Source organism: Trichomycterus rosablanca, chromosome 19 (assembly GCF_030014385.1).
Source record: "Trichomycterus rosablanca isolate fTriRos1 chromosome 19, fTriRos1.hap1, whole genome shotgun sequence".
In the NCBI taxonomy this organism is placed as follows: domain Eukaryota; kingdom Metazoa; phylum Chordata; class Actinopteri; order Siluriformes; family Trichomycteridae; genus Trichomycterus; species Trichomycterus rosablanca.
In genome coordinates, this window is record NC_086006.1 from 4200214 (window position 1) to 4216026 (window position 15813).

Genomic DNA, 15813 nt, shown 5'->3' on the forward strand with positions numbered 1-15813 from the left:
TCTCTGCTATAAAAAGGAAACTCAGCACTGAGGCGAGGGAGTTCCTCCTTGGCTGGCAGCATAACACAGGCAGAGAGAAACTTGCAGGCGAGCGCTCAACTGCAGAGCTCAGAGACTCCTTCCATCTTTTCTAAATAAATAATTATATTTTAGTGGCTAATTTTGAGGTTCTTGGTCTTCATTCGACAAAAAGATCCTAACAATTTGGTAGCAGGAGGATGGTCGAATGAGGACTGCTTGAAGCCAGCTGAGGAACTGATTGACTGATCCCGTGCCGGGATAACCTGGAGTCTGGAAGGCCGCCCACACTCACTCAGCGCGCGCCAAAAGGTAAGGACCATTTGTAGTCCATATTTAGTTGCATTTTTATTTAGTGCAGTGAGTGTGGAGGGCCAAACAGATTCCGTAAGTGTTTTAAAATTATTTCTAAAATTACTCATAGTCTTGAAAAAGGAGTCTCTGAGTTGTTATATGTGTTTGTAGAATATTCAGAAGTACATAGGGGTGTTCACAGAGTCCGTGCTGCTTATGCTGTTAACGAAGTCAGTGGAGGGTGTTAACGAGATCACCTAGGTACTAGTACTGATTGTGTAAGGACTCTTTTTGGACTATAATCAAGACTTGTACGTCTGCGAGACGAGTGACTTGATTTTTGGATGTGCTGTGTCTGGAGTACACCGCTAGGAACTGGACAATTCAATTTGAAATCGGGGTTGTGTCTGTGGAATTTTCCCAGTTTTCCGTTGCACACAGGGAAACCCTGTACCTACCGGGTGGTAGGTTTTGGAGTTAGACGGGAAGGGGTTAGAACTCACACGTAGTGGAGTCCCAGAAAAAGGGATTAGAACTCACACGTAGTGGAGCCCCGGGATTCTCAAGGTAGTTGGGGTTAGAACTCACACGTAGTGGAGTCCCAGAAAAGGGATTAGAACTCACACGTAGTGGAGCCCCGGAATCCTCTAGAGAGGAAACACCTGTGAGTCGTTCTCCCGCGTCCTGAGAAAGGACACCCTAAATTGGTACTAAATTCCCAGATTGTAAATTCTCTATTCATGTACTTCTGAATTAAAGGTACCTTTTGTTTGTTTGTCTATTGTTTGACTTGTTTGTCCATTTTTGAATTGTTTGTCTGTTGAGGAAACAGTGCTTTGAGTGAATGTGGGAAGTACGTGTGTGACGCAGTGTGTATGTGAGATTTTGAGCAAGAGTGCTTAAACAGCTGATGTGTTTTTGTGAAGTGATTTATTATATTTTTATCGCGTATTTTTGCGAAAAGCGTAGTTTAGTGTGGTACCAATTGTAAATTGCTGTTCAGAATGTCTAAGATTATCTTCAAAGAATTAAAAGAAAAGGTTTTAGGGCGGCTTGAAGTTACCATTTTCACAAATCAAAGGGCTAAAATTTTGTTAAAAAACAGTAAAATTGTTTGAACCATGGGAAACCTAAGACATGTATCCCAAGCCTGACTCTCCCGCTCCTGGCCCGTTAGAAAGGAAAGAGTTAGTGGAGTTTCAGACCAAAATGGCTGGCTTAACTAAAGTAAAAGTTAATAAGGGTAGGTTTCAGACTATGCTACACAAAGCTGAAGTGGTCAAGGCTGAAGATAAATTAGCTTTAGCTAAACTGTTAGTGCAACATATGTATAATAATTATTTATAACAATGCTGGTGAAAGTGTGATCTGTAGTGCTGGCTTGGCAGCGCCGTCTGCTCCTGAGATGTTTGATGAAGAACCTCCACCCTATGTATCAGGAAAAAAGCAAAGTCCATCTCACAAGGGAGACATTCGTATATTTACTGAAAATACTGATGAGCAAGATGAAGACGTGCGTAGTATGTTGTCTAGTTCAGTTGAGAGCGTGAAGTATGAGGAAGGGGAAGTGACAATGGGGGTGAAAAAGAGGGGGCCTTTGTATGTGTGTGCGTAGGGAAGTTTTCCATGTGTGTGTGTTAGGTGCGCTCTGCTCCGTCTGTGCTGGGGTGAGAAAGGGAGAGAGAGCTATCTCCCATAAGAATAGCCCAGCTTTTTACATAAGAATAAAACACAAAAGGTGTATTTGTGTGTTGTCAGTCTTAATCGTTGGGGTGTGATTATTGTTATAAATTGCAGTGGTGGTCAATAGGTGTTTTGGTTAAAAATGATGTGTTTGTTATTACATGTAAATGAGTCCTTGAAGAAGATTTTAGTAAGTAATAAGTAATGTCAATAAGATTCTTCAAGAGGACAGTTAATGTTATTTAATTATATTAATAAATGAGCTTTCTTTGGGAGATTACATAGTTAAATAATCCATGAGCCTCATAAATAAGAGGACGTTTTGCAGTTAAAATTATCAACTCCCAGAATGAGACAGTGATATATTTAAGAATGGTGAGATATTATTAGAGCAAAATAAACTAGATGTTTTTCATTGATGAAGTATAGTGTGAAATTATGGCGTAGTGTTTAAATGTGAACAACATTTGTTATAGATGCGGGGTTGAGGGATAAAAGTATGTAAATCTTGTTGAATTACTTTTTGTGTTATAAGAATTTACTGAATTCATATAGTAATATAGTCCGGTTTTCCTCTGATCTCCCTCTGTGAGTGGAGAGCAGGGTGCGGGTGCGAGACAGTTGGCTAGTTATTTTAGAAAGGGGAGTTTTTTGGCCTAAGAAATAAGGAAATCAAATGGTAAGGAGACCTATAAGCCCACCTTTGTGAAGACTTAGGATAAGTAAAACAATAAATTGTAAAGTTATATGTAGTGCGAGTGTACTATGCCATAAATCTATATGTTTTCTGGTGGTGGTTTGGTTTTTAGTTAAGTGTGTGTGAAGAGTTATTGACACCACATAAATTGGAGAGGAGGTTTGAAGGATGAGGAGCAGATAGCAAATAGTTAAGGTAGTAGAGACAATTAAATGCATATCATTAAGAGTTGTAGTAGTCCAAGGAGTAAATTAATTGGAAAGGAGTTTAAGGTAATGACAATATAAAGGAGTTAATTTAAGAAGAAAATATGTGTGTTAATGAAGTGCCTAGCTGTTGTGTGTAAAGGGTAGCTACCACAGCTGATTCACAAAAGGGCTGCGTCCCAAACGGGCCAATGTATATAGGTTGTAATGATCACTGGAGTGTTTTGGGTTGTTGAGTGTTGGAACTGTTGTCAAGTGATGGTTGAACAGACATGGTGGATACTTTGATGATTGAGAATAAGCGAAATGTCTGATTTCTGTATTAGGTTGATCTATATCTCTCATGAGGAGAGGACAGTTGAGTTGTGTACAAATGTGTAAAAAGGACATGATTGGTTGTGTCCAAAAGGTCAATAGTGAATTATTGTCTGTTGGCAGCTTCAATGACGAAGCATTGTGAGAATGACACAGTGACACTACTATGTGTCCTAGCAAAGATAAAAACAGCCTTTCAAAATTACAATTTGTATAACACTTAGTTAAATTTTAAGTTAATTGATCTGTGTCGAAGGTAAAAGATTAGAAAATGGCAGAATAGAAGCTATTCGAAAAATACCCTTGCCAATCACAAAATAGACAACTAATTTTTTCTCAAGTATGTGATTTTATTGCAGAACTTTCATCCCTACGTATGAAGTCCTCGAGGCTCCCTTAAGCGACATTGCTGATGGGAAGGGCCTACAGGCCCACAGTGCACTTAGTTGAAACATCGAAGCGGACAAGGCCTTTGAAACATTGAAAAGAGCTCTGCAGATAACACCAACACTGCGAATCCTGGATCCAAACAGACCATTCACTCAGACAGTGAATAAAAAAGGGGGATGTATGACGTCAGTATTACTCCAGGGTCATGGAGGTAAACTAAGACCAATAAATAATTTTCTAGCTAAATTAGACCTTAAAGAAGCAGGTCTCCAATTTGTTTGAGAGCTGCGACCAGCTGAATAAAAAAGGTGGTAAATGATTCAATAGACTTATGTAAGTTAACAGAAATTTCACCTTGTTGGTACAAAACTATGTTTCTCGATTGCTGAAAAAAGAAAAAAAACTGATAACATGACGGCAGCCAGATGGCTGAGGTTCATCAATGTATTACTTAAAATGCCTAACATCAAAATGAAAATATATAATGTATTTAATCCTAATAACATTCTTTCCACAGAAAATGAAGGTGAAACAAATGATTGTTTTAATGTTGTTAATGAAGTTTGCTTTCCTAGACCAGATTTACAGGAAACTACAAAATCCAGATATGTAGCTGTTTGTTGATTAATCTTCATACAGAAGCAGAAGCTGTGTGGGACTGGGGGCTCGAATGATTGCTGTGCTGATGTTAACCAAGTTTGGTCCATAGGCAAACCTATTTCGAATCCAGATTTGGAGTTGTTCGTGGATGGATCAGCCTCCAGGTGTTCAGACACAGGCCGTAATATGGTGGGTTATGCAGTGGTAGATTCACACTGAACCATGAAATTCTATTTATTGACAAATCAACTTTCGGCCAAAGCGGTTGAGCTAATTGCTCTGACTGAGGCGTATAAACTGACGAAAGGTAAATTAGTTAACATTTACACTGACAGTCGGTGTACTACATGATTTTGGTAATCTTTGGAAACATATAGGTTTTCTGACGTCTAATGGGAAGCCAATTAACCACCATGGCCTTATTTCTGAGCTAATGGATACTGTTCTGGTACCAAAATGAGTTTCTGTTATTAAATGTGCTGCACACATTATTTTTATTTGGCCTAATTTCTACAGGCAACAGGACCAAAGACGTAGCTGTAAAGTTGTCCAGTGTAGTTTCACTTCCTGATTTTGCACACTAACACCAGATACACACTGACATTGAAAGAGCAGCCAGGCACAGACAAGCTAATCTGCTCAAATATGATCCTACTCTTATTACCACAGACAATGAGTTTGTCTACCATTCAGTTATCTTCTTCTGACAAGGACCATGAAACTTGGAAGTTAGCGGGATGCTATGTTTCTGACAGCATTTGGTATGGGCCCAACAAAAAACAAATTTGCCTTCCTTCACACACTTTGCTAGGTTGACCCATGGCAAAGACCATGTGTCAAAAGGGGGGAGGGTGACTTAATCCTTCATAACATCACATTGGTTCACAATAGGGTTTACAATTTTTGAAAAATTTTTGTGAACAATGCATCATATGCGCCAAAAATGATGTAGGTCATGGACTACCCAAAAACAAGACGCAGGAGCCGTAGCTAAGGCCTTAATGAGTAAAATAAAAAGTGGGGTATTCCTGAACGAATAGGGTCCGACAATGGAACACCATTAATGAACAAAGCACTTTAATCCCTGTCAGAGTATATGGGATTTGATCTAAAACAACACTGTGCATACCATCCCTCCAGTGGAGGTGTAGTTGAGCGTGAAAATGGTACCCTGAAAAACAAATTGCCGAAATGTTGTGAGGAAACAGGTCTTGGATGGGTAAAAGCGGTTCCTTTAGTTCTGTTCTATATGAAAACACGGGTCAGGACCAAAGCAAAATTGAACCCATCTGAAATTCTATTAAAAAAAAAAAAAAAAAAAAGTTAATTATTTTGTATGTCTGTAAGTTCTGTTATTTTTGGAGACTAGCTCTCCTAATGAGACAAGTTCCGTTTTTGAAACTAGACAGTAGTTCCTGTCTTTGACAATGTAAAGAGTTTCTTCTGTTTCAACTTCTTATGAATAACAATTTGAGTTAGCTTTGAAATCTGCCTAGAGATAGAATGTTCTAGAAATCACCATATAAGGTAACGACTAAGGCTTCGGCCAACACCCTGAAGTGGGTATAAGTATTGTGACTTTTCTTGGTCACATTGCTCATTCTCTGATGGACTGCAGGTTGACTGTAGATGAGATGTGTCCTATTGCAATAAATATTGCGCAATAAACCTATTTGAATTAATCCAAGGGGGGTCCCTGATGAGTTTAAGACAAGAGACCAAATTGCGGCCGACTTTGATAGTTTGTTTTTCTGGTGGTCTACAATTAACAAAAATGTGGACTGGATAAACTATATTTATTATAATTAACAGCGATTCGTAAATTACACCAGAGATGCTGTAAGAGGCATACATGAGCAACTTGATAAAACTAGTCTAATGGCTTGGCAAAACAGAATAGCTCTTGATTTCTTATTGGCAGAAAAAGGAGGGGTTTGCAGAATGTTTGGGGAGCAGTGTTGCTCTTTCATTCTAAATAAATAACACTGCTCCTGATGGAACAATAACCAAGGCATTAGAAGGCCTTACCTCACTAAGTAACGAATTGGCTGAAAACAGTGGGGTTAAAAATCCATTCAACACATGGATGACCAAAATGTTTGGCCAGTATAAGGCCTTATTTTTGAGTTTGTTGACTTCTTTATGCTGTGCACTTGCTTTGCTTGTTGTATGTGGATGATGGTGTGTGCCCTGTATTAGGTCACTGACCGTTCGGCTGATAGACGGAGTTGTTCAAAAAGGATCAGCTGATCATGCCGATGCAAAAGCTACCCAACTGCTGTTGCGAGACGGCAGCAACGAGTCGCCAATGTTTGCAGATAAAAATGAGTGGATCTGATCCTAAAAATGTTCATGAAACGATCAATTGTGTGTTTTTGCTTTTAACCTTCTTTTGCTGCAATTTGTAATCATCTAAACCATTTTGCGTATTATTATTATTTTAGTTTAACTAGTGATATACACATTACATGCACATCACACTTGATAGACAGATGTATCATTAAAGTAAAGTTAATAGCAGAACACATAGAACCATACATACACACACCTATAACCTGATACCAATGCTTACTAGTATTAAGAGATTGTTGTTTATATGTGCATTTAACATTTATGATCACGTTAGCGTCGAACTACTTACACGGGAAGGGTCCAGGACACTTTTCAAATCAGGAACGTGGGGTAAAACAGGGAATTGGATAGCAGCAGAGGGTCTGGGAAGGAGCTGACAGCGGTCACATGAAAATGTGTGTCCAAGGTTCCCTTGAAACATGTGACGGCCAGTGTGTGGCTGGGGCGAATAGAGCTGTTAGCCAAAGACGGGTAAGATCTCGTTGCAGAGACAACCTAAGGCAGGCGCAGCTGTGCGCCGAGACTATAGGGAACGTCCAATCATGACACGTCACCAGCACCATTAAGCCTGACGTCCAGAGTGACCACGCCATAGGCCGTGTGAGGACAGGTGATGGGTGACACGCTGAAACAAGTCTCTGACCAGGACTCTGTCTGTGGGGTCAAAGATAAGCATCACATGCTTTCACTCAACTATGTTGTCCATGTATTTTAATATTTGAATTTTATCTTACTGAATGAGTGTCCTGACCTTTACCCAGGTAACTAGTGGTATTACATTACAATTACACATATTACTCATCTGGTGTTGATTTGCTATTCTTTTTATTATCTGACCTGATTACATTTTTGACTTCTGGGCGTTACCTTCCCATGGAAATTGTGGCAAATATCCATGTGATTTTTCTTTTGTTATTTTATTTTTAGCTTATGCTCACTCACTTAGCCTTAAGGTTAGTTATTTATCCGTTCTAGTCCTTGTGACCATGTACTTACAGGTTCTCAGAGATGTACTGAGTGAGTGTGTTCGCATGGAGTTTCTCTCTGAACTTTGTCTGTTATTGTGTTGGGAACTTGGGGTTCCCAAAGGGGGGGACTGTTAGAATTTTAAAATCCTGTTAGCATTCTGGGACAGATTTCAACCGTTGCTGTGTGTTCTTAATAACGCACCTAATATCTGCAGGCCATACTGTGTGCATGATGTTCGAAGACATTAGCATAAGAAAGCAGAAGATGGAACTGCACAAACAAGATAAAAAGCTGATCAGGGTCAAGTAGGGGGTTATGGTGGTCAGAAGTCGGCCTGGGTGTTAAACAACAATCTAAACAAAGCATGCAGAGTAGGAAGTGTATGCAGAGCTAAACCTTGGTTAGAGTAAACTAGTTTGAACTGGTTCTGCAGAACCTAAAGAGACGAAGATTTTAAGTTGGGGCTCTCTGCTATAAAAAGGAAACTCAGCACTGAGGCGAGGGAGTTCCTCCTTGGCTGGCAGCATAACACAGGCAGAGAGAAACTTGCAGGCGAGCGCTCAACTGCAGAGCTCAGAGACTCCTTCCATCTTTTCTAAATAAATAATTATATTTTAGTGGCTAATTTTGAGGTTCTTGGTCTTCATTCGACAAAAAGATCCTAACAATATCTTGTGTCTTTATATACCAACAATATAATATGTAGTAAGATGATTTGAAGGAACACTTGGCACACATTACACTATACAGTGACCTTACTTTTGTTAAGCCAAAGCGACTTACAATTATGACTGAACAGTGAAAACAGCAGCACTGGTCTGGCAACCTTCTGATTACTAGTCCAGTAACCTTAACCACTGGGCTACCACTGCCCTATATGTTGTGAGTAAATATTAAATGTGCAGTGAAAACAGCAGCACCTAACTGGTCTGATAACAAAATGCTGGTCTAGACTTAAGAATACCGGGTGCTGTGCGGGTTAACTTTTATTTCTTAAATTGAACATTTAAAATCAAACAAGTAAATATTTAAAATGCTTGTAAAACATTGAGCAGAAACTGAGAATATTAATGTAGCTACTGTAATGTTAGACTGGTGTGTAGTTACAAAGAAAATGTGAAATAAATGCAGATGTACGGAAAACTGGCCCTAACTGTGGTTAACTTCCCCTGTAGGTTACATGAGCTATTTAATGTAAAGTTTTAATGTACTATTTTTGCGTCTAATAAAAAACAGGGTAAAATACATGCTGAATCTATAAATTAATAATATAAAATAATAATAAGAGAACAGAAATCTGCTCTTACCCGCATGTATGCAGAAGTGTTACTCCGTTTAAGGACGGTTGCAGCTGTAAATGATTAGTCCTCACTAAGCTGAAGGTGTGTCGCTTGTGAATGAGTCGGCTCTTTAGATGAACTACTTGAGTCGATTCTTTGAGTTTTATTTTACCGATGGTAAATGACTCGGTTATTCAGTTGTAGGGTGCACTGGTTGATAGTTTATTGTTCTTACTATTACAAAAAAGGTGGCCGTATTTACAGAACATGATGAAAAATTTTTTAAACAATTAAACTACAGTGATTTTAATACATGACTATTTAAAATGCATCTGAAAAAAGTATGCATCTGCTTCAGTATGTTGGGGTTGATAGAGTGGATCTGGTCTTTACACCGGGCACCCTTCCCCAGGCTTGGGACAGGCACTGAGAGTGCACTGACAAGTGTGCCTCCCAGTAGCTAGGATGTTTTCGGCTTATTTACAAAATCAGTGACGTTTTACCCAAAGCATCTTAAGAAATAATATGTTTATAGGTTAATATAAGATCAATAAATACATTGATGAAAGTCAGTCAGTAGATCAGTATTCAGTAGATCACAATATTCATTTATTTATTTAATTATTTTTGGTCAGGTGCAACTGGAATCACTGAGCAGAAGACCTGAAAAGGATGCCAGTCTACAGTTGGGCAGTGTCATATACGTAATCCACCTTCTGCATGTTTTTAAAGGTAGAAGAAAACCCACTTAGACATTATAAGAAAATGAATTCTCAAAAGAAACTCTGCACAGACACCAGATACGAGGACTGAACCCGAGTTCACATACCTCAGAGATGGCCTTATGGCTATGCATGGATACATGTGGACAGCAGAAAGATGTTAACTGTGGAACCATGGTCAGGGGTCCAAATCCTTTTGGCTATATAGTGTATGATGGGATTTGATTCAGTGAGTCATTGAGTGAGTAAGGCGTGAACCTTATAACTCATATACAAATGTAATCTCTTTAAGTCTTTTCATTTAATCTCTTTAGTTCTTATGTGGTACAAACTGAAAATTTCTATATAAACAGTATTTAGCAATGGGTGGTACTGTGGGGTTTTAGTCTAGGTGTGTCTCCAACTTTCCCAAGTGCAGAAGATAAATTAGCTTCTTTAAATTGCAAGTGTACATAAGTAAATGGGCGAGTGAATGTGAGTATGTAGTGTATACTAAGCTCCATATATATATATATATATATATAGTTCTACAATTACTGACTGTGTTCTTCAATGGTCAGGACCCCCACAGGACCACCACAGGGCAGGTATTATTTGGGTGGTGGATCATTCTCAGCACTGCAGTGACTGGCATGAGCACTGCTGGAGTTTTTAAATACCATGTTGTCCACTCACTGTCCACTCTATTAGACACTCCTACCTAGTTGGTCCACCTTGTAGATGTAAAGTCAAAGATGATCGCTCATCCACTGCTGCTGTTTGAGTCGGTCATCTTCTTGACCTTCATCAGTGGTCACAGGACGCTGCCCATGGGGCGCTGTTGGCTGGATACTTTTGGTTGGTGGACTATTCTCAGGACAGTAAGTGTAGAAACAAGGAGGTGGTTTTAATGTTATGGCTGATCGGTGTATATGAGAAGTGTTGAGATGTGTCAAGAAGCATCAAAAAGTTTTAAGAAGCATTGAGGAAGAGGTCTAAACTTTTTGTTATTGCAGCAAATTGGCCCACAATTAAAACACAAATGACAAGCTAATTAACCAAACGAAATAAAAAAAATAACCTTTAACCACCAAAAATATGTTTCTTTACCTGAAATGGCAAATTTGAAAACAAAATATTTCTTCCTTCTAATGGCTACAGCTGAGGCTACTACAAGCTGACTGCATAAATCATGCAAAGCAGGTTTCTCTGTTGGTTAAGATAGATTTATTTCTATCTATTCATAACGAATACTAATGAATCAGTAAGTGGAGAACGGAGTTGACGTTTTCAAGAACAGTCATGGCATGCTGCTCATCGCTGTGACCAAACCAGCCACAGCATTCCACAGAATGTCTCGGTCAACAATAATTTAGCTATTGAGTAATCCCTCTGACCTGACCTATGTGGTCGGAATTCTGTTTAACTCATAATAAAACACATGCATTCTGTTCACAAAATGTTGATGAATAATTTACCATTCAGGCTAATGAGTACCAAGGTTAATGAGTTCCAAGAGTACAAAGAGTACAAAGCACAAAAAAATAACCCAAGGGTTACAACAACAAACAACCTGTAGCAACAAAAAAACAACCTGGATACTCCACAGCTGAGTTCTTTTATGGGTTCCTCCTTTGTTTACAAAGGCTCAGTCTGGCTGGAACCAAAAAAATGCTTTTCCTAATATTTACCCATCATAAATAGAAGGGTACATACTTTGATGTATATTGTTTAGTTAACTTACTAATTCATATAATATTTTTCATTGCTCAGGGGTCCAGGTATTGTGCACTACCAAGTTTTGTCTTCGTCCACTGATCTTTGTTACAAAAGTTTTGAGAAGCTTTTAATCCACAGTCCTTGTGATGGAGATGTTCTTTTACTTCTCTATTAATGTTGGTTATTTTGGTGGCATACCCAATATTCCTGACACTGACCCTCTGCTTGTGACCAAGGACGGATTAAGGATAGTCTGGGCCCCTGGGCAAAGAGTTGCCAGAAGTCGAAGTCAGAGCAGTGCCACAACGCCTCATCCATTTTCATAAGGGGCCCAAAAGCATGGCTAGGGCCCAAAAGCATGGCTAGGGCTCCCAAAAGCATGGCTAGGGCCCCCAAAAGCATGGCTAGGGCCCCCAAGAGGCCCTGGGGTCAAAGTCCCTAATAGTCAGAGGATCCTTAAAATGGAGGGCCCTCGGAAATAAAAATATATTGTATCATAAATGTTGATAGGCATCGCAAAATGTTTTGGGCTAGGGCCCCCCCCCGGGGCCCCCTGACCTCAAGGGCCCCTGGGCGCTGGCCCCACTGGCCCGGTCAGTAATCCAGCCATGCTTGTGACTATACTTTTTCTGTTTAGAGTTGTATTTATTTTATTGTAAAGATAATATTACTAAAGCCAGGAAAAACACTGTACCACCATAATGTCTATCACTGAAAGTGAGGCTGAGCATACAAGACATAACATTAAAAATCAGTGCCAATCCACACATGTTTTAAACCTCCTAAAAGACACTTAGTGGGAGGATCTTACACATAACAGCATACAATACTTTGCCACACAAAACTGTTCTGTCTGGCAAGAGCAGACAACAAAATCATTGTAAATCATTTCGGCCGGCCACAATGGGTCAGATTGTTTTTCGTGGTGACTTTTCATGGTGAAAACAAGTCAGCTTAGTGTTGTGACAGACATTGCAACAAATGAAAGCTGTGAAACAAAAAGCCTTTGCTTTACCGACTGGCTCTGGTAGGTGTTGCTGCATGAATCACAGGCTAGTTTGATTAACAGCAGAAAATAAGCGCTACAGGCAATAAAAGCCTTAATACAATATTTAGCATATAAGTATTGATCAAATTGTATATTTAATCTTACTTTTTCCAAGGCCCATTTCAAATGTATTAAAGTATTTGAAACGTAAGCAAGACGATGGCACGGGGGGGCATGTAACAGGTGTTTCCTGAATATTAAGAAAAGAGGTGGTTAAAGGCACTTCTTGCTCTTGATTTTTTTTTTTATTAATTAAATACAATTTTAACAAAACACTTTTGGTCTTTGTCGTCTTTTATGTACTGTAGTTTAGCAACAATACAGTTAAGTTCTCTGTACAGATGTATAAAGGCATCTTCATGATAAGCATGCTAAATAGACAACTTTACAGTTCTTCACATGAAAGTAGTATATATACATCCAATATCATTAACATATCCATACAGATATACATGATAAATCAACATTTATCATGGTGGTGGTGAATTTAGTACACATGTACATCATAGAATAAAATACTTCTTTGGATGCTGGGCTCAAAGTGCATGACTATAATATTTTAATATTAATTTGCACGAATATTTGAAGCTCACTGACTTCTTTGTTTTTGTAACTAAAATGGTCCAGTATGTATTTTGCATTCACTGGCTTTTGAAATGAAGCAGGTTTGACTGATTTATTTGACTCACTGTTTTGTTAAATAAAACAGTGCTGCTTTGTGCCTAAACTGTGTTTTCACCTTGCTATTTTCCCAGTGTGTCTTAAAAGGTAGCAACCCCAGCATCTCTTTTGACAACCACCAGCTTAACCCCAGAGGTAGCAGCATGCCATTCTCTTGAGAGGGACCAGCCCTGTTATTAATTCTGTTTTAAAAATCGATTAAAATCCTTTTTTTTCAGATGAATGGTTGGAAACAGTGCGTCACGTTAAATACAAATAAAAAGGTCAACATTTACTTCAAAGAAGACGAACAAAAAAGATTAATTTTATAATTTTGGGACTTGGAGGTTTGGATATTATGTACTACATTATACTTGATGTATCTACCAAGGCTGTAATCACAATAGACCCCCCCCCCCCCCCCCCCCCCCCAATATTCCACTTAAAAGCTTTGCATAATGTAAGGATCTGTCAGTGTTCCAGTCAGTGGTTGATATGACAGGAATTTTCTAGAATGGCAGGAACCCCAGGTGGTAGGGATTCCTGCTCCCCCAAACCCCAATACAGTAGACCCTTGAGTTACGAACCGTTTACCATACAAACATTTTGGGTTACAAACTATCTTTTTCAACTTATCGTACAAACAAATTTTGGAACTAAAATTCGCGAAACACGTGACGTCACGAACAAGTTGACTTCGAGCGACTCTCTCTCTCTCTCTCTCTCTCTCTATATAAATATATATATATATTATATATATATACAGTGAGCGAACATTCGGACAGCGGACAGTGTTTTTTCATTTTTTCTTTATATTTTGTAAAATTCAATATTAAAATGGCCCCAAAGAATGTGCAGTGGAAGCGCAGTGGTGAGAAAATGAACAAATCTATTACATTTGTTGTTGTATAATTACTCCTGCCAGTAGCTGTCACTGTGTATCAGACAGCGGGGACCGTGAGTGAGAGAGAAGAAGGAATTCGGCTCAGTAAAGTATTCTTTCTTTCGTGGTATTACACCTACAAAATACTGCACTATTAAAATAAAGAAGGAAATAATAGAGAAATATGAGAGTTATTGTTGTTTCTGGTAGATACATTTTATAAAAAAAAAAGGACTGAAATGTGATGTGTGTTTATGTACAGTACAGAACTACTGTGTATTGTTGTTTATTATTGATTATTAAAGTACTGTATATTCTATCATTTAAGATTAAGGGAAAATAACAATAACAACATTTATCATGGTGGTGGTGAATTTAGTACACATGTACATCACAGAATAAAATACTTCTTTGGAAGCTGGGCTCAAAGTGCATGACTATAATATTTTAATATTAATTTGCATGAATATTTGAAGCTCACTGACTTCTTTGTTTTTGTAACTAAAATGGTCCAGTATGTATTTTGCATTCACTGGCTTTTGAAATGAAGCAGGTTTGACTGATTTATTTGACTCACTGTTTTGTTAAATAAAACAGTGCTGCTTTGTGCCTAAACTGTGTTTTCACCTTGCTATTTTCCCAGTGTGTCTTAAAAGGTAGCAACCCCAGCATCTCTTTTGACAACCACCAGCTTAACCCCAGAGGTAGCAGCATGCCATTCTCTTGAGAGGGACCAGCCCTGTTATTAATTCTGTTTTAAAAATCTATTAAAATCCTTTTTTTTTTAGATGAATGGTTGGAAACAGTGTGTCACGTTAAATACAAATAAAAAGGTCAACATTTACTTCAAAGAAGACGAACAAAAAAGATTAATTTTATAATTTTGGGACTTGGAGGTTTGGATATTATGTACTACATTATACTTGATGTATCTACCAAGGCTGTAATCACAATACCCCCCCCCCCCCACCCCCAATATTCCACTTAAAAGCTTTGCATAATGTAAGGATCTGTCAGTGTTCCAGTCAGTGGTTGATATGAAAGGAATTTTCTAGAATGGCAGGAACCCCAGGTGGTAGGGATTCCTGCTGCCCCAAACCCCAATACCAGTAGACCCTTGAGTTACGAACCGTTTACCATACGAACATTTTGGGTTACGAACAATCTTTTTCAACTTAACGAACAAATTTCGGATTACGAACTAAAATTCGCGAAACACGTGACGTCACGAACAAGTTGACTCAGAGCGTCTCTCTCTCACTCCCTCTCTCTCTATATATATCTATCTATCTATCTATCTATCTATCTATCTATCTATCTATCTATCTATCTATCTATCTATCTCTATATATCTATATATACAGGGGTTGGACAATGAAACTGAAACACCTGTCATTTTAGTGTGGGAGGTTTCATGGCTAAATTGGACCAGTCTGGTGGCCAATCTTCATTAATTGCACATTGCACCAGTAAGAGCAGAGTGTGAAGGTTCAATTAGCAGGGTAAGAGCACAGTTTTGCTCAAAATATTGCAATGCACACAACATTATGGGTGACATACCAGAGTTCAAAAGAGGACAAATTGTTGGTGCACGTCTTGCTGGCGCATCTGTGACCAAGACAGCAAGTCTTTGTGATGTATCAAGAGCCACGGTATCCAGGGTAATGTCAGCATACCACCAAGAAGGACAAACCACATCCGACAGGATTAACTGTGGACGCAAGAGGAAGCTGTCTGAAAGGGATGTTCGGGTGCTAACCCGGATTGTATCCAAAAAACATAAAACCACGGCTGCCCAAATCACGGCAGAATTAAATGTGCACCTCGACTCTCCTGTTTCCACCAGAACTGTCCGTCGGGAGCTCCACAGGGTCGATATACACGGCCGGGCTGCTATAGCCAAACCTTTGGTCACTCGTGCCAATGCCAAACGTCGGTTTCGATGGTGCAAGGAGCGCAAATCTTGGGCTGTGGACAATGTGAAACATGTATTGTTCT